Source organism: Chenopodium album, chromosome 13 (assembly GCF_948465745.1).
Source record: "Chenopodium album chromosome 13, dcCheAlbu1.1, whole genome shotgun sequence".
Classification (NCBI taxonomy): domain Eukaryota; kingdom Viridiplantae; phylum Streptophyta; class Magnoliopsida; order Caryophyllales; family Amaranthaceae; genus Chenopodium; species Chenopodium album.
In genome coordinates this window covers 36524706-36544497 of record NC_137846.1, presented here as the reverse complement: position 1 = coordinate 36544497, position 19792 = coordinate 36524706, and the positions used below count along the sequence as shown (strand labels likewise).

Below are 19792 nucleotides of genomic sequence, written 5' to 3'. Positions count from 1 at the left end.
GTTTAGCTTAGGATTAGAGTAGTTTAAAGAGAGAAAGTGAGGGTTTCACCATTGTTGAGCTTGGATTTTGAAGAAGAAGATTGATCATCTTGTTTGTAGACTTTCATCTTCAATAAATGAGAATATCTAACTATCTCTCCTCTATTTTTATTTGCTTTCTCTTGACTATTGTTTTTGTTGTTGGTATTGCTTGTTAATCATGTTGATTCTTGATTATTTGTTGATTAATCTTGTTGTTATCATGATTAGTGAGTAATTTCCCCATTAAGGGGATGGTTGTGGTGTAGTTGGATCTTGAGAATGTTCTAGGTTTAGAGTTGATTTATTTGTGATTAAAGTCTTCATATGCTTGATATTCTTTAATCTACTTGCAAAATGCATGTTGTTAGTTGATTGAGAGTGAATCTTTGCTAACAAGGAACGGAAGTTGACTTAGTTAAGGTTCATTATTATCGATGTTTATTTAATAGTACCTCCTAGTATATGGTTCTAATGTGGAAACATAGAGGCTATGTTAGGAGAAGCCAATTGACCCCGGAAGGCGGCTAGATTGGATCCTTTATTTCGATATTTGAGCATGTTTAGTTCATAATTAATTCAATTTCTATGCCTTTGTGTATGTTCAAGTGAATGCTTTACCTAAACCATTTCCCTTAATGTTTTATTTCTTGTCTTAGGATATTTAGACTTTAGTTTATTTATCTCCTACTCCGGACTAGCTTAATTGTCGATAACATTTGGTGGTGTTTATCCGTTCTCTGTGGTTCGATCCCTATGCTTGCCTTATACTCGTATTAGGTTTGTTTAGGTTGTATGAATTGTATTTGATCTAGGGATAGACAATTGACGACGCGTTTATTCCCTTGTCAAATTGGCGCTGTTGCCGGGGAACGGCTTCCATTACCATTGTGTTATCTTATTGAGACTAGTCCATTGTGTATATTTATCTTTCTATTTGTTGGTTTTTATTTTTGTTGCTTTATTTGAAAAAAAATGGCTTGTATTTCTATTCCTCAATTTGATAATGAACTGTTTTGGGTGTATTTTAATAGACTTGAGGATTTCTTGGATGGTGTTAAGGGTTTTACCAAGGGTGATTATTGTGAAATCATTAATTTGGGATTAAATGAGCATTTTAGAGGAGTAGTTGATAATATGTTAAATGGTGATCTTGAAACTATGTCATCGGATGAAGCTTGGGATTTCTATTCATGGTTAGCTAGGGATAATTATGATTGGGAGAGGGCCAATCATGAGACTTATGTTCGGGATTCTCATGCTTTTAATGTTGATGCTAATTGTCATGATTTGTCTAATATGAATTCCCATGATGTGCTTGATGCTCCCCATAGTGACCATGTAATGCATGATTTCAACTCCCCTTCCTCTATAGCTCAATGTAATGAGGTACATTCTAATGATGATGAAGTGCATGTTCTTTCTCATATTGCATCCGATTTTTGCATGAATTCTAAAGGTGTGTCCCATAGTTCCCTAGATGATTCCAATGAGCAAGCTTTTGACTCGTCTATCCATGATGATTTGGACTCATTTAAGATTATGGCCCAAATATTTCTTGCATTCCAAACGAAAGCCCATAACCTTTTGAGTGAGTTCATTGATAATGCTTCATTAGAAAGAGATGAGTTTGAGAGGAATTTGCCCCCATTCACTCTTGGATTTGAGATGGTAGGACTTGAGAAATGTATGGGAGATGTTGTTCAAGATGATGAAGTGGAGGTTGAGGTTGAATCATTTGGAGTTTTTGAGCTTGAGGGAGATGTAGATCGTGAGGGTTCTTCATTTGAGGATTCCATGATTGATTTCCATGCCCTCATTAGTGATGTGAGACCTTGTGGTGAGGGAATAGCTACCCCTTTTCCCCTTTCTCATACACCTTTCTCCCAAAGGTTTAACCATATCCCCTACTATCCTATGTTCCTCCCAAACCTGTGCAACAAGGCGTGAAGATTAAGGAACCTTCATCAAATCCTCGCAAGAAGGCTTCATTAAACACCAAAGACAAAGGAAAGAGAGTCGAAAGGGCCCCTATACCTAAATTGAAGAACAACGTTAGGGTTAAAAAGAAGACAAAAGGGGAAAGTTCTAAGGTTGCTGAGAATACTGCAATGGATACCACTCCTCCTTCAACTGTGACGATTGAGGATATTGTAAAACCTTAGAGTGTTACACAATATCAGTAGTTTAATTTTTTTGAATAAAGTGTAATTACTACTATTTTTTTTTATTTATTATCTAGTTTTAGGATGTCTTTTGGGAATAAAAATGAGCTCATCTTTTTTATATGATCGAATCATAAAGATTGCCTACGTATTTGCATTACGAAATCTCGTCTTTTTTAATTTTTCTTTAATCCTACTTGTAGAAATTAAATGAAAAATCAATCAAACTTTGTGTAACAACTTAAATCAAAGTTTTATTTTGTTGTTTTCCGAGTATACATGATGTTTGAAAACACCCTACTTTATCGCTAGTAAAAATCAAAATTCTATTCAAGCGTAAAATTCTGGGTTCGTAGTTCGTCATCAGGTGGCGCATGCAACGTCCAAGGTTGCGCCTGCTTGTCCCGCGCAACTTATTCTGTTGCGTGTGACATCCGCGCGCAACTCATTTGGTTGCGCGCGACACCTGTGTTATGAGCGTTGGAATTTTTTTATCGTTTATCCCCCCCAAGTGTGAAGAGTTTTTTTTCGTAATGTTCGAAAAAAAATCTGTACACTTTGAATGGTATATATTTTTATCATTAACCCCCCAAGTGTTATGAGCTTTACCGTGTGATTCGGTAAAGTGCATAACACATAGAATCTTTATTTGAATACTTAGAAATATGATTGTTAATTACGAATGAACGAGTTTATCCGGATTTTTATATGTAATACATTGTAATTCGATCAATGTTTATTAGTTGACGGATTTCATCGCCACTAATATCCATTAATCGAATGGCTCATCCTGATAGAATTTCAATTGTCCTATCCAATTAGGTTTTAACTTCCCTCTTGGATCGGTTGGTGGACCCCTAACCTCTTTTAGTACAAATTCGCCTTCTTTAATATTACGGGGTCGTACCCGTTTGTTAAAGTGTCGCGCGATGCATCGTTGGCAGACTTGTACATGATGCAAAGCTTTGAATCGTTGTTCATCGAGGAATAAAAGCTCTTCATACCTTGCTCGTACCCATTCAGCTTCCGGTAGCTTACTTTCGAGTAAGATGCGTAGGGATGGTATTTCTAGTTCAATTGGTTGAACTGCGTCCATGCCAAAAACTAAGGAGTATGGAGTTACTCCTATTGATGTTCGTATGGATATGCTATAACCCTATAGGGCAAAGTGTAGTTTGTTCGGTCAGTCTTTATAATTTTTTACCATTTTCTTAATGATGACTGTTATATTCTTATTCGCCAATTCTATTGCTCCATTCATTTGGGGTTTATATGGAGACGAATGATGATGTTTTACTTTATAACGAGCTAAGAGGGTCTCAACTTCCACTTTTAATTGAGATCCCTGGTCACTAATTAGTTCATGTGGAACTCCATATCTACAAAATATGTTTCGTTCGAGAAACTTTGCGGCATGTTTAGAAGTGATGTTAACGTAAGAAGCGGCCTCGATCCACTTAGTAAAGTAATCGGTGGCTACTAGTACGTACTCGTGTCCTCCTGCTCCTGTTGGAGAAACTTTACCAATTATATCAATTCCCCAAGTTGAAAAAGGCCAAGGGGAAGTGAGGTTATATAGTTCGGATGGTGGGAGGTGTTGTAAATTAGCGAACATGGTGGACCAAAAGTACCCTTGTCGTGAGATTATTTTGGCAAGCATTTTTCCAATCATGTGAGGTCCAAAAACTCCTTTGTGAGTATCCTCCATAAGGTGCGTGGATTCAGGTTGGTCTATACACAATAAGCTTTGACCGTTGGGTCCCTTTTTGCATAATTGACCATTTAATAAACCATATTGGGCTGTGAGCGTTTTCAAAGCTCGTTGGTCTTTCGATGAAGTATTTGCAGGATATGTGACATGAGTAATGTATTGGAGGATATGATCATACCAAGGATTTTCTCCTTAGATGTTATTTATTTCCTCTATGACGTTGCAATAAGCTGGTTCACTTCTTTTATCAACGCATAATGGCATCATATTTAAGTGATCTGGAAAGTTGATCATTGAGGCTAATTTTGCTAGAGCATCAGCAAATTGATTCTCATCCCTTTGAGAGATATTTGAAGTCAATATGATCAAAATGCTCGATGAGTTGCTGTAGGTGTGCTTGGTATAATATCATTGTGGAGTTTTTAATTTTCCATTTTTTTAGTATATTGATTTATTATCAACCTTGAATCTCCATATACCTCTAATTTTTGCACACCTATGCTAGCTGCTGCTTCTAATCCAATAATGCACACTTCACATTCCGCGGCATTATTAGTAGCCTCAAAGTCTAGTTTGGCAGAGATTGGAGTATGTGCTCCCTTTGGACTTATGAGTAACTCTCCTACAGCACATCCTTTTTGATTGGAGGCACCGTTGAAGTACATTACCCACTTGTCATCTTGTGTTATGAGAATCTCTTCATCCAGAAGATGAGTAGTTTCAGCATGACTTGTTTGAATAGGATGTTGAGCCAGAAAATCGGATATTACTTTTCCTTTTATCGATTTTTCAGGAATATATTTTAGATCGAATTCGGCCAACATTACCAACCATTTTGATATACTTTCTTGTATGGGTGGATGTTCAAACAAATACTTTATCTGATATTGTTTTGAAATCACATGAGTAGTGTGGGGTAGCATATAATGTCTTAATTTTTAGGTTGCCCACTGTAGGGAATATTTGAAGCATCCCACACTTGAGCCCCACTGTGATCATACACTTAAGCATGGTGGCATACAAAGGGAAGGAAGCTAGAGCAAAAGAGTGATGGGACGGAGAACGGTAGGTCGTTGGGCTACCACCCCACCCAATCAAACAAAATTTGTAGCTTAACTAACCCCTATTTAGCGTAGTGGTAAGTTAAGGTCGAACCCAAGGGAATGGATATCAAATGCACGATGCCTAGATCAAGCTATTTCGGAGTCAAGAAGGGGTTGAGGTAGAACTTAGGCTAAACTAGGCAATGCAAAACTTATATGAAATCAATCTAAGACACTAGAGCAATGGATCCACATGCAATCATAATGGAAACGGTAATTTGGGAGGTCGAACCAACTAAGTCAAGCGATATGAAGGAAAATCATCATGTATCCAAAAGAGCATACTAAGATGGTTCACCTAGAGGTCTAACTAGCGTCAACTACGCTAAACACTACCTAGGGAACGTCACAAAGCACCTCAATCGTGAAATTGCAAGTTTACTAATCAATGGTCCGTATCATAGCAAGCTTACAATGCAATCTAGTGTGAATAACTAGGGTGATCAAGCCTAAATCAAACACACACATGCACATAATCAATCAACCAATTTAATCACATCATCAACTCAATCAATATTCCTCCAAATTAACCTCAATTCATCATCAATACATGCTTCACCACTACCCTAGCAAATAAACTACTCACAATCCATAAAGAACAACAAAATCAAAGCTAAACTAATCATCATTCCCAAATTCATCAATTGAAATCAAATTGAAACAAGCAAAATCAATCAACTATCAATTAGTCAAATCAAACAACAATACTAATGAAATCAAACTTTGAATTGCATTAAAGAGTAAAGAATCCTTACAAACTTGATAGAAATCAAATCAAATGAAGCAATCTTCAATCATCAATCATCAATCATCAAACCCACACTTTCTCTCTCTAAAAATGCTAAGAGCTAATGTTTTCTTTCTCTAAAATCTAATCTAATCTAATTCTCTCTTCCAAGATCCAAACTTCTCTCTCTATAAAAGGAATGAAATAACTAACAATCCCCAAGAGGAAGTTGGGAAAGACGTCCAAAAATGACCCACGTTGGTGCGGGCGCTCGAAGGAGTGTACCCAGGAATGTGCGCCCGCACAAACCTGATGTGCGGCCGCACACGACAGATGTGCGGCCGCACACTCCTCGAGTGCGCTCGCACATAGCTGCAGCTTCCTCCTTTCTTCTTTGCCCTTGCTCACGAGGTGCACGCATCCTAGATGATGATGATGGAGGACAAGGTAGGCAGCAACTTCCTTGAATTTCTTGAAGAAAATGAGCCATGAGGAAGGCATAAACAAGACTTTGAAGCATGCTCCTTGAACCTCTCATTGACTTGAAACTTCTTGCACAAGCTTTAGGCATGAAAATCAACGGAAAACTATAGGAAGGAAGCCCGGGAATCCTTGGACAATCAATCACAACCTACAATCAAAGGATAAAAAGCAAGTAAAAGGAAAAATAGCAAGTAAACAAGAAAAAGCACGAAATAGAGAAACTAACCACAAAAAGCATAAAATGAAGAAAACAAGAATAAAACTAAGGAAAACTAAAGAAAAGAGAGATAAAAAGAAATAAAAATCATCCAAAAAGGAACCAAATGAGTGCCAAAAATGTCACTCATCAAATTCCCCCAAGCTAAACTTTTGCTCGTCCTCGAGCAAAACAAAGCAAGAAAAAGAGAGGATGAAAATTTTATTGGAAATGAAAAAGAAAGACTTAAGATAAGAATGTACACTAAGACTCATTGTCGTAGGAATCACGGTTGTTTTTAGCTACAACAAGCCCTTTAAACCCCAAAGTCGCCTATGAGGACGAGTGAGGTCTCGTAAGGGTATCCTAAGAGTTTGACCCATAACTCTCCACCAAACATCAATGAGGCAAACCATAAAAGGAAAAGAAAGAAAAACAAACCTTTACGAAATGAATCAACATAAAGACTATAAAGCGAATGAATGACAATCTTTTTCAAGTAGTTAAGGTATGCACGTTTCAAGATATCCAAGGTTGATTGAAATATAGGGTATGCTAGGCATAGGAACTAGTTATCACAATTCACTTTCATCCCAAACAATCTTACCGCGTTCTTCCCACTAGTTTCAAATCTCCCTTTAGTGAGTGTCCCAATGTTTCCTCGAAGGAACCGGAAAAGAAATATTTTAAGGCTACTCGACATCTTGACTATGCATCCCTTTTCCTTAGGCAATGACCCATGATGCCCTCCCTCGAATAGTGACTCAACTATCTAGGTCAAAAGGTCTTTCCCAAAGGTTGTAACGTAAGGCATAAAGGGTGAAGGTAGGCTAAAAGTTAAAAATTTGGTGGTTTTCCTAATAGTGAAGCAAAGATTGCGCATATCTTTACACCAAGACTAAGTTGTCACCAAACAAAAACAACACCCCCAAGCTTGCTCGAGGCTATACTCACAAAAATATATACAAAAAGCGTGAGAACGCTTCCCTCCAAGCTTAAATGGAGCATTGTCCTCAATGCCCAAAAAGGGAGAAAACTCACATCAAAATATTTTGGAATTTTTCATTTTTCATTTTTTTTCCTTTTTTTAGTGCTTTGTCCTCGCCTCGTTTAACTTTGGACGGCTTTTTCGATTTTGCACTTATTTGTCCATGCCTTTTGTAATGTAGGACGGCTTGTACTCAAACTCATTTGCCATTATTCACAAGGAAAATAAAACACAAACTCGCTTTCATAAGAACCCAACATTTCAACTTCTCCACCACAAACTCCATCAACATGATCAATTGCTTCACAAAAACCAAGAAAAGTAGAAAAACGAAACAAATGGCCAAAAGATCTAAAGATGTGGCTTGGAAAGAAGGGATAAGGCTCAAATGGTTGCAAAAAGGCAAATGTAAACCCAAAATAAAAGAAAATAACAAAATATAGTAAAAACGAAAAAATACCACCCCGAAAAATGTGCCCTTGTCCTTCCTAGATAGTTCGGTCTCGTGTTTGAGAATCATACATCAAGCTTTATTAGATTAGGTATGCATAGTCAAGGATCCACGCCACTCAATCAAAGAATTTTGAAGGCCAGAAAAGCAAGTAACCTCGCAAGGTAGTGGAAAAAACTCACTAATGGTGTCCAATCAACTATGGGAAGCAACTACCAACGTGCCACAAACAAGTAGAATCCGGCTTCATGATCCCTCTAGTTCAAACCAACTACCCTAGCATACACTATCTTAGAGTCAACCAAACATAGTCTCAAACCGTGCATACCTTTACAACCTAGGAAGAAAGTCATGCAAAAGACAAGTCCAATGTACAATGATCATCTCAAAAGAAAAGAAATGAAAAACAATGTCTAAAAATCACAACAAAAATAAAAAGAAAAATAAAAGAAAATAAGAGAAAAAGGTAAAATAAAAGAAAGGAAAAGAAAAGAAAATGGAGACATAGGAAAGGAAAACATAGGAGAAAATCATGCAAAGGTCTAGAAAGCATGTTAAACACATAAAAATCCCAATCGACAAACAAGTGATCGATAGACAACAAAGTCACCGATCCCAAACACATTACGTGTTAACAAGCATCCATCCTCGAACCATTCAACTTCTCCTAAACTAATCCTATTCTAAGCAACCAAGGAAAATAGAGAGAAAAATAAGAAAGATCTCACCGGCTCCAAGCTTAGCAAAAATAAACGAAGTAAGTAGAAACCACCTCGTTGCATTCCATAAACAAAGGCTTCTACTAAAGACCAAGTGAGAAAAAGAGAATAAAAGAATCTATATACAAAGAAAATTGTTAGTAACTTCCAAAAGAAACCAGCCGAAAATTCGGCAGCATAACGACAGGAAATGAAAAACACATATCAGAGACAGGGAAACATCATCAGCAACAAGAATCATCGGAGCAAGAGCAGAGCAGATAGACAAGGAATATAGCAAGTCATCATCAAAGAAACAGCAGATAAAACATCACAGAGACACCAGGGCAGACAGAGGACATAGAGGAAAAGAAAGAAGAATGCAAAGTAAACCACTAGCAAGGAGGAGAACCGTGCAAATCATAGCCAACCTAAACCCACTCCCCCAAGCTATAATTGAGCCACCCCACCCCCAAGCTAAACCCAACCATAGGGAAAACACAAAACAGAATCATAAAGCATGCATACGGAGGGGGGTAGCCAAAATGGCTCACTCGGCACTAAAGTAAGGGGTAGAACTAGTACTCCCCCCACCTAACGAAACAACTTCCTTCCCTTTAGCCTTACCCAACCTCCTAAGGGCATCAGCAGCAAAATAGTCAGACCAGTCATCCAAGACAGGGGGCCCGGAACGACCCCATCTCCCCTCAGTCTCAGGGGAAGGGAAAGGAGTAGGGTTTGCTGGATCATAAGTCCAGTCACATCCTCCCGGCCTCCTGTAATCGTAATCCCCTTTAGAGGTCCCACGAATAGCACTATGCGCCATATGCGGGCCCTCCCAGTAGGGATAGCAAAGACGGGGCCCCACCGCCTTGTCAAAAGGCTCCCACTGTGGGACAGGGCCCTCTTGGACCGGGAGATATGGATAATTCACATAAGGCTCAAAATCCCCTCTAGAAACATGAAAGTCATACACCCTCCTAGCATGATAATCATAACCACCCACAAAACAAGTATTCCCTATAGAAGAAGAAGACAATGCAACAGAAAGGGCATCAATCTTGGCATGCAAGCTAGATAAATCATGCAAGGGAGGGGATGAAGGAGGAAGAGGAGTAGGAGAAGAGGTTCGAGGGGTACCTCCCTTAGATGAAGAGGCCTTAGACTTTGGAAGAACATTACCCGAAGAAGGCACGGATCCCCGACGAAAAGAAACCGGAATGTCTCTCTTGGGCGGCTTCCAAGGATAGGGCGAACTCTTGTCTCTCACCATCGACCCTTCATAGGGAATGAGGCACCAATCGGTTGTTCGAGACACCTTCCAAATAAACAAATCGTCCATAATAGTGCGCTCGATGAACTTTTGATTGATTAAGGCAAATGTACCCAACAAACAAGACGGAGACTTCTCTCTAGGATCTTTAATCTCCACAAGATCTCCAATCATGGAAGCATATTTCTTGTTAAGTGATAGCACGATGAGGGTGATCATACCCCCAATTTGAATGCTTCCCGAGAGAAAGAAACCGTCACGAATATCGATGAAGCGGTCAAGCAAATGCCTTGCAAAATCAATTACATCAAAGTCCTCCAACATATCATCCCGATATCGATGAGCCAACCATAGCCAACTTAATTGCTCTTGAGAAATAGCTCTAAGAGATTCCTTGGAGAAAAATGCATAGGTTAGCATGCGGCTAAAATAGCGCATCGCTCCATGGACAATTGTGGCCGATTTGGAAGTTTGGGCACAATAAGTATCCTCAATAGAAATATCATCCCACCAATCGTTCTCATCATACCTATGGTCGCGATGGAGAGCTTCATAGGCCGGATAGATCAAAGGCTTGCCATTAATAGGCTCCGAAAAGTTGAACATCTTATTAAGGAATGAAAGAGGGATGGAATAGTCCTCATTGAAAACTTGGAAGGTAAGTGTTGGACATTCATCATCGTCACCATCCTCTTGCACCTCGAGCGAAGAAAGGAATTCATAGGTGAGCCTTGCATAGGAGGGAGCTTTAAGGTCAATGAATAGCTCAAGACCCAAATTTCGAGCTAACATCCGCACATCGTCGTCTATCCCAAGAAGAGTAGTGGTGTCTCTATCATAGAATCTTGTGGAATACAATTTCCTTGAAGAAAGACTTTCAAATCTAGACCAATGCTCTTGGACCGTGAATTTGATGCCATAGGTTTCCTTGATGGAAGAAGGTGGATCAATTGTGTTCCTCGATTTTGTAACTTTCGCACGCTTAGCTTGTCTTGAACCACCCATCTATAAGATAATGCACAATGAAAATGATTTCAATAGTAGGAATGGTGTGCTAAAATTAATCATGAACATGGGGAAAAATAAAAGGACAATATGACATGAGTTGAAGCAAAATTTAAATAGAGGTGAAAAATGCATAATCAAGGTATCACAATTGACACAAGTATTACCCCAAATCACAATTAACAAAAGCAACTATACTCCATACTACCAACAACCACTTTATCCATTATCACCATCAACATCAACAAAACACCCTAGAACTTAAACATATGTAAATCCAACAAGGTTCATGCCAAAATTTGTAAATGCTCAAGTAAAATCAACATCATAAATAGATTTCACAAAACCATCATCAACAATTCCACATTCATCATCATAGAAACAAGAGGTAGTAATGGTGAAGAGTATGAGTGTAGTACTAGTCATGCTCAAATATGAAAATTGAAACTTTATCACATAAAACATGCAATTATACTTTCAATTGATTGAAAATCACAACAATTAAGCAAGAAAAACACCACTACACATAATATCTCCAACAATCATACCAACAAGTTTCAATTAAAAAGTACCCAAAATTTTCAAACTAGGAGTGAGAAAATTACCTTTAAGGATGTAGAATGAAGACTTGGGGAGCAAAGTAATGAGAATTATGGAAAATTTGATGAGGAAGAATGAAAAATATTATGAGGAGAATAGAGAGCAACTATGAGCAACCACAATATACCTAAGGAGGAAGGAGAATGAAATAGGGGAGAGAGAGAATGAAGAATCGGGGTTAAGTGAGGAGGAAAAACACTCCCCACGTATACCCAGCAGTGTGCGGCCGCACAAGAGGGGTGTGCGCCCGCACAGGGCTCGTGTGCGGCCGCACATTGATTTGTGCGGGCGCACAAAATCTGGGTTTTATTCCCGATTTTTCTTTCTCCCTCACCATGTGCGCACACCCCATGATGGTTATGAGGAACCATGTAGGTAGTAGCAACACTTCATATTGGAGAAAGAAAAACATGAAAATCATGAAAATAAGCACAAGTATTCACCATTCTCCATACTTACTCACCTTTCCAACTTAAGAATTGGGACAAGTTTACCTCAAAATTCGCATCAAAATTGTTGGAATTAAACTCAAACCATCCTACAACATCAAACACAACAAAATTAGATCACAAAATCATCATCAAAACCAAAAGAAAAACTAAAAGAAAAAGGAAGAAAAAGTTAGAAAACACGGGTTGCCTCCCGTGAAGCGCTTAATTTAGAGTCTTAAGCTAGACATCCTCCACCTCTTTCAAGGCGGATCATAAAGAGTCATGTCATGAATGACCCCCACGAACACTCCATCATAATACCTCTTTAGTCTATGACCGTTAACCTTAAAAGTTCTTGAAAAATCCAAAGGAGAAATTTCGATAGAACCATTTGAAAACACCTCTTGAACAACAAAAGGGCCGGTCCAACGAGACATCAATTTTCCGGGAAAAAGTCTCATTTTGGAATTGAAAAGAAGCACCTTATCCCCCGGAACAAACTCTTTCTTCTCAATGAGCTTATCATGCACCTCCTTAGTTCTAGCTTTATACAAGCTAGCACAATCATAAGCATCCAACCGAAGCTCTTCTAACTCATGAAGATCTAACCAACGTTGCTCACCCGCACTAGCCAAATCAAAATTGATCTTTTTAATAGCCCAATAGGTGCGGTGCTCAAGCTCAACCGGAAGGTGACAAGATTTCCCATAAACCAAGCGATAGGGAGTGGTACCAATAGGATTTTTGAAAGCCGTTCTATATGCCCATAGAGCATCATCAAGCTTATTTGCCCAATCTTTCCTACTCCTTGAAACCGTCTTCTCAAGAATTAACTTAATTTGACGATTAGATACCTCAACTTGCCCATTAGTTTGAGGATGATAAGGAAGACCAAATCGTTGGTTCACTCCATGCTTCTTCAACATCTTCCGGAAAGCATAGTGCACAAAATGCGAGCCATTGTCACATATAACCGCTTTGGGGATGCCAAACCTAGGGAATATTATCTTTTTGAACAATTTCATCACCACTTTATGGTCATTAGTGGGAGAAGCAATGGCTTCCACCCACTTTGACACATAATCAACGGCAACAAGGATATATTGATTCCCATAAGAAGATGGAAAAGGACCCATAAAATCTATACCCCAAACATCAAATATCTCCAATTCAAGTATTGGTTGTTGGGGCATCTCATTCCTCCTTGAAATATTCCCGGTCCTTTGACATTGATCACAACTTTTGACATACTCCCAAGCATTCTTAAAGAGGTTAGGCCACCATAATCCACATTGAAGCACCTTAGATGTCGTTCTTGAAACACCCATATGACCACCACTAGGATCCGAGTGGCACATCTTCAAAACATTTGGTATTTCCTCATTTGGCACACATCGGCGCAACAATCCATCCACACCTCTTTTGTACAAGATTGGTTCATCCCATACATAGTGCCTTGCTTCTCTCTTAAGCTTTCTCTTTTGATTGTTGGAAAAAGAAAGAGGGAACTCCCCACAAGCAAGAAAATTCACCAAATCGGCAAACCAAGGGAGCTCCTTCATATTGATAACATACAAAGAATCATCCAACATCCGATCTTCTATAGGAGACCCATCGTCTTGAACTTGAAAATCTTCAAGTCTAGACAAATGATCCGCAACAACATTTTCAGCACCTTTTTTATCTCGGATCTCAAGATCAAAAGATTGAAGCTCAAGGACCCAACGAATTAACCTCGGTTTGGATTCTTTTTTCCCAAAGAGATACTTCAAAGCCGCATGATCGGTGAAAACTATAGTCTTAGACCCCAACAAGTAACAACGGAATTTCTCAAAAGAATGAACAATAGCCAAGAATTCCTTTTCCGTTGTTGTGTAATTTCTTTGAGCACCATTGAGAGTCTTTGACATATAATAGATGACATGGAGCTTCTTGTCAATTCTTTGACCCAACACACCTCCTATAGTCGTATCACTTGCATCACACATGAGCTCAAATGGCAAATCCCATCTAGGGGCTTGGACAATAGGAGTAGAAGTCAAAGCTTTCTTCAATTTATTAAAAGCTTCCAAGCAAGCATCATTAAAGACAAAATCAACATCTTTTTGGAGAAGATCATTTAAGGGCTTAGCAATAAGAGAAAAGTCTTTGATAAACCTTCTATAAAATCCGGCATGACCCAAAAATGACCTTACCCCTTTCACATTGACCGGGGGAGGCAACTTCTCTATTACCTCAATCTTAGCCTTGTCAACCTCGATGCCTTTATTGGAAATCTTATGGCCTAGGACAATCCCTTCTTCCACCATGAAGTGGCATTTTTCCCAATTAAGCACTAAGTTGACCTTTTCACATCTCTCTAGGCATCTTTCAAGATTTTTGAGGCAATCCTCAAATGAAACACCTCCCACGGAAAAATCATCCATGAAGACTTCCATTTCCTCTTCAAGCATGTCCCCAAAAATGCTCATCATACACCTTTGAAAGGTCTCCGGAGCGTTACACAATCCAAAGGGCATTCTTCTATATGCAAAGGTACCATAGGGGCATGTGAAGGTTGTCTTTTCTTGATCCTCGGAGTGAATAGGAATTTGAAAGGATCCCGAATATCCATCAAGAAAGCAGTAGAATTTGTGCCTAGTCAACCTTTCAAGCATTTGGTCAATAAAAGGGAGAGGGAAATGATCCTTTTTGGTTGATGTGTTTAGACGTCTATAGTCTATACACATCCTCCAACCGGTGACCGTTCTAGTTGGAATGAGCTCACCTTTCTCATTCTCAACTACGGTCATACCCCCCTTTTTAGGAACGACATGCACGGGAGAGACCCACCTCGAGCTTGAAATGGGGAATATAATTCCCGCATCCAAAAGCTTGGTGATTTCTTTCTTGACTACTTCTCCCATTTGTGGATGTAGTTTCCTTTGTCGTTCAATAGAAGGAAGGGTGCCTTCCTCAAGTGTTATGTGGTGTGTACACAAGGCGGGGCTTATGCCTTTAAGATCATCAATTGTGTACCCCAAAGCACCTTGGTGCTTTCTCAAAACACCACATAACGCTTGAGCTTGGCTTTCACTCAAGGATGCACTAACAATAACGGGATTTGTAGAATTAGGGCCTAAGAATTCATACCTAAGGTGTGAAGGTAGAGGTTTTAGCTCTACCATGGGAACACCTTTACCTTCTTTGGTTGAGGCCACTTGCAAAGCATCTTGACTTGATATCCCCATGCAAGTTTCTTCTCCACTCCCTATATCGCCTTCATTAAGCAAATTTTCATACAATTGCTCTTCCTTGGTTGAGATACCTACCTTTTTCTTGTTCAACAAGACACACTCAAGAGGATCGTTAGATGTGAGCAAGTGCTCATGCATGGAATTCACAATATTATCAAGCACTTCAACTCTCATGCAATTTTCTAAAGAAGAGGAAGGATATTTCATTCCTTCATTCAAATCAAATTCAATTACTTCCTCTCCTATCTTAAGAGATATCTTAGCACTTTTCACATCTATAATAGCCCCCGATGTAGCAAGGAAAGGTCTACCTAAGATGATAGGTATTGTAGCATCTTCATCCATGTCCAACACTACAAAATCAACCGGAATAACAAATTTTCCAACCCTTAAAGGCACATCTTCTACCTTTCCCTTAGGAATCTTGATTGACCTATCGGCTAATTGCAAGGTAATTTTTGAAGGTAGAAGTTCTCCTAGACCTAATCTTTGATAAACCGAATATGGCATAAGGCTAACACTAGCTCCTAAATCACATAAGGCATTATCAATTTGGGTCTTGTTGATAGCACAAGGGATGGAAAAATTTCCGGGATCCTTCAACTTAGGAGGCATCTTATTCATGATGATTGCACTACAATGCTCGGTAAGGCTAATGGTCTCCACCACATCACAAGTCCTTTTTCCACTCAAAATCTCCTTATGAACTTAGCATAATTTGGCATTTGTTCAACAACATCGGTGAAAGGAAGAGTTAAATGAAGTTGCTTAAGCATCTCTACAAATTTCCCAAATTGTTCATCCAACTTATATCTATTATATCTTTGAGGATAGGGGAGCCTTTGTTTGCAAACCTCTCTCTCTTTTTTCTATCACCTTCTCTACTTGTTCCTCACCGACATTTTCGCTCAAGGGGCATTCATCACCTTCAATTTCAATGGAATTCTTACTAGTTCTCTCATTAGCAACACTCTTCTTAGGCTCACCTCCTTCAAGGACCTTACCACTTCTAGTAACAATGGCATCCATAGGGTTCCTAGAATCTAAGCTAGGTGGAATCAAAGAAGAAGAGTGCGCATATTCCTTGAATATACTAGTCAATTGAGAAAGTTTTTCACTCAAATCTTTGTTATAAGCTAACATGTAATTAAACTTCTCTTCATTCAAAACCATACACATTTCCAAAGTCTTGGCTTGTTTCTCAATGACACTTTCTAAAAATTCTCTAGAAGGAAATGATTGGTCATGGGAATTATCATTTAAACTTTGAGCATTTGGAACTAAATCAATTGGGGAACCATCTTGGAAACTTGCTTGAAAATATCCCCTAGCTTGATTATTCCAATTACCCCTAGTTTCATTTTGGCTCCTTTGTTGACCATAGTTATCATAACCTTGGTTATGATCCCCATGTCTATAGCCATGACCATGACCATTACAACCATGATGGTTATAGTTACCATGATTCTCTTGGCAATCATGATTCCTATAACCTCCATTTCGGTTATAATCGTCATGATTCATATGATGATTCCTATTTCCAATATTCCTTTGAACATCATTTCTAGGTTCACAAGCATGATTATTGACATAATTCATGTGTTCCATTTCACTTCCATCACATTCACTACAAGAAACATTTGGGCACATAGAAGCATTGTGATCATTCATTCCACATAATTGACATGGCCAACATTCCACAATCATGCAACAAGTTGAAAGATTGGAGTTAGAGTGAGAAGATGTACCTCTCCCCTTAATTTGGGAGGGAATAATTGGAGCTTGGGAAGGAGGCTTCTCAAGCTTTTCCTTGAGAGACATAACTTCTTTCCCTAAATCCGCAATCAAAGTGGTCAAATCATTAATGATACTAAGTTGTTCGATCGAGTAACCCTTGCTTGTTGGTTCTCTTTCCACTTCTTGCCAATTCATATAATGACGAGCTACTTCATCAATAGCATCAACCACTTCTTCTTCCGTCTTGTTCATGATTGGGCCTCCAGCTCCGGCATCCAAATTTGCTCTCCCATGAGAACTCAACCCACCATAAAAGATATGTATGATTTGATAGGTGGGAATCCCATGGTGTGGACACTCCCTTTGATAATCCTTGAATCTTTCCCATGCTTCATAAAGGCTTTCATTAGGCTTTTGCTTGAACCCTTGAATCAAAGCTCTTGCCTCCGCCGTTTTCTTTTGAGGATAGAAACGGAACAAGAAAGCTTTGGTGACATCATCCCAAGTTTTCAATGAATTGGGCTTCATCTCTTTATCTAGCCGTTCCAAAGACCTTCCTATGAGGGAGAAAGGGAACAACTTAAGGCGGATAAATTCTTGAGACATCCCATTAATCTTGATTGTGTTGCAATATTTTTCAAACTCCTTAAGATTGTTCAATGGGCTCTCGTTCTTCGCCCCACCATATTGTCTCCTCTCAATAAGGGTGATCATTGCCGGCTTTATTTCAAAGTCATTCTCCGGTGATATAGGTGGAGTTATGGCGCTCTCATACCTATAAGCCCCGGGCACTCCAAGCTCCTTCAAGGTAACTCTTGGACTACCTCCCATGACTTGGGATCTACACACACAAAACTCAAAGACAATATTAGTAGCACGGCTACAAGTGTAGCCTAAGTGTCAAATCTTTTTATATTTTATCAAAATGAAATAGACTCAAAAACAACATGCACTCAAGCACCATTCCCCGGCAACGGCGCCATTTTGATGGGACGGAGAACGGTAGGTCGTTGGGCTACCACCCCACCCAATCAAACAAAATTTGTAGCTTAACTAACCCCTATTTAGCGTAGTGGTAAGTCAAGGTCGAACCCAAGGGAATGGATATCAAATGCACGATGCCTAGATCAAGCTATTTCGGAGTCAAGAAGGGGTTGAGGTAGAACTTAGGCTAAACTAGGCAATGCAAAACTTATATGAAATCAATTTAAGACACTAGAGCAATGGATCCACATGCAATCATAATGGAAACGGTAATTTGGGAGGTCGAACCAACTAAGTCAAGCGATATGAAGGAAAATCATCATGTATCCAAAAGAGCATACTAAGATGGTTCACCTAGAGGTCTAACTAGCGTCAACTACGCTAAACACTACCTAGGGAACGTCACAAAGCACCTCAATCGTGAAATTGCAAGTTTACTAATCAATGGTTCGTATCATAGCAAGCTTACAATGCAATCTAGTGTGAATAACTAGGGTGATCAAGCCTAAATCAAACACACACATGCACATAATCAATCAACCAATTTAATCACATCATCAACTCAATCAATATTCCTCCAAATTAACCTCAATTCATCATCAATACATGCTTCACCACTACCCTAGCAAATAAACTACTCACAATCCATAAAGAACAACAAAATCAAAGCTAAACTAATCATCATTCCCAAATTCATCAATTGAAATCAAATTGAAACAAGCAAAATCAATCAACTATCAATTATTCAAATCAAACAACAATTCTAATGAAATCAAACTTTGAATTGCATTAAAGAGTAAAGAATCCTTACAAACTTGATAGAAATCAAATCAAATGAAGCAATCTTCAATCATCAATCATCAATCATCAAACCCACACTTTCTCTCTCTAAAAATGCTAAGAGCTAATGTTTTCTTTCTCTAAAATCTAATCTAATCTAATTCTCTCTTCCAAGATCCAAACTTCTCTCTCTATAAAAGGAATGAAATAACTAACAATCCCCAAGAGGAAGTTGGGAAAGACGTCCAAAAATAGACCCACGTTGGTGCGGGCGCTCGAAGGAGTGTACCCAGGAATGTGTGCCCGCACAAACCTGATGTGCGGCCGCACACGACAGATGTGCGGCCGCACACTCCTCGAGTGCGCCCGCACATAGCTGCAGCTTCCTCCTTTCTTCTTTGCCCTTGCTCACGAGGTGCACGCATCCTAGATGATGATGATGGAGGACAAGGTAGGCAGCAACTTCCTTGAATTTCTTGAAGAAAATGAGCCATGAGGAAGGCATAAACAAGACTTTGAAGCATGCTCCTTGAACCTCTCATTGACTTGAAACTTCTTGCACAAGCTTTAGGCATGAAAATCAACGGAAAACTATAGAAAGGAAGCCCGGAAATCCTTGGACAATCAATCACAACCTACAATCAAAGGATAAAAAGCAAGTAAAAGGAAAAATAGCAAGTAAACAAGAAAAAGCACGAAATAGAGAAACTAACCACAAAAAGCATAAAATGAAGAAAACAAGAATAAAACTAAGGAAAACTAAAGAAAAGAGAGATAAAAAGAAATAAAAATCATCCAAAAAGGAACCAAATGAGTGCCAAAAATGTCACTCATCAAAGAGTCGCCAACAAGTTTTAGGAACTTGTAAACCGTTCATAGGGTGAAGGTTACACCCCTTCATGATCCATGAGATCGCTATCTCCATAGTGGTCTGGAACCATGACTGGATATTCGGGGATGAAGGTAAAAATCCAACCTAAAAGAGATTGAACCTTCCCTAAAAATAGGCATTTACTTTATTCTGCTTATATTCATGTGCGCTTTCTGACTAACATATAATCAATAGGTTGACCCTAAAACCTGTTTATCTATGTTGGTTGAATATTAATGCACAAATAAATCTATTATTGGCGATCACTTGAATTAAAATCACATTAGCCTAAACAAGATTATTAATTATCTTATTAAGTGTGATTACAAGTACAA

General features: G+C 38.9%; 1 non-coding gene across 1 annotated transcript; it reads left to right on the top strand.

The window, feature by feature from the left end:
* Positions 1–17162: 17162 nt before the first annotated feature.
* Positions 17163–17268, top strand: LOC145577313 (small nucleolar RNA R71). The gene has a single exon (XR_014098758.1). It is a non-coding gene; the product is annotated as a small nucleolar RNA R71 (small nucleolar RNA).
* The last annotated feature ends 2524 nt before the right edge of the window (positions 17269–19792 follow it).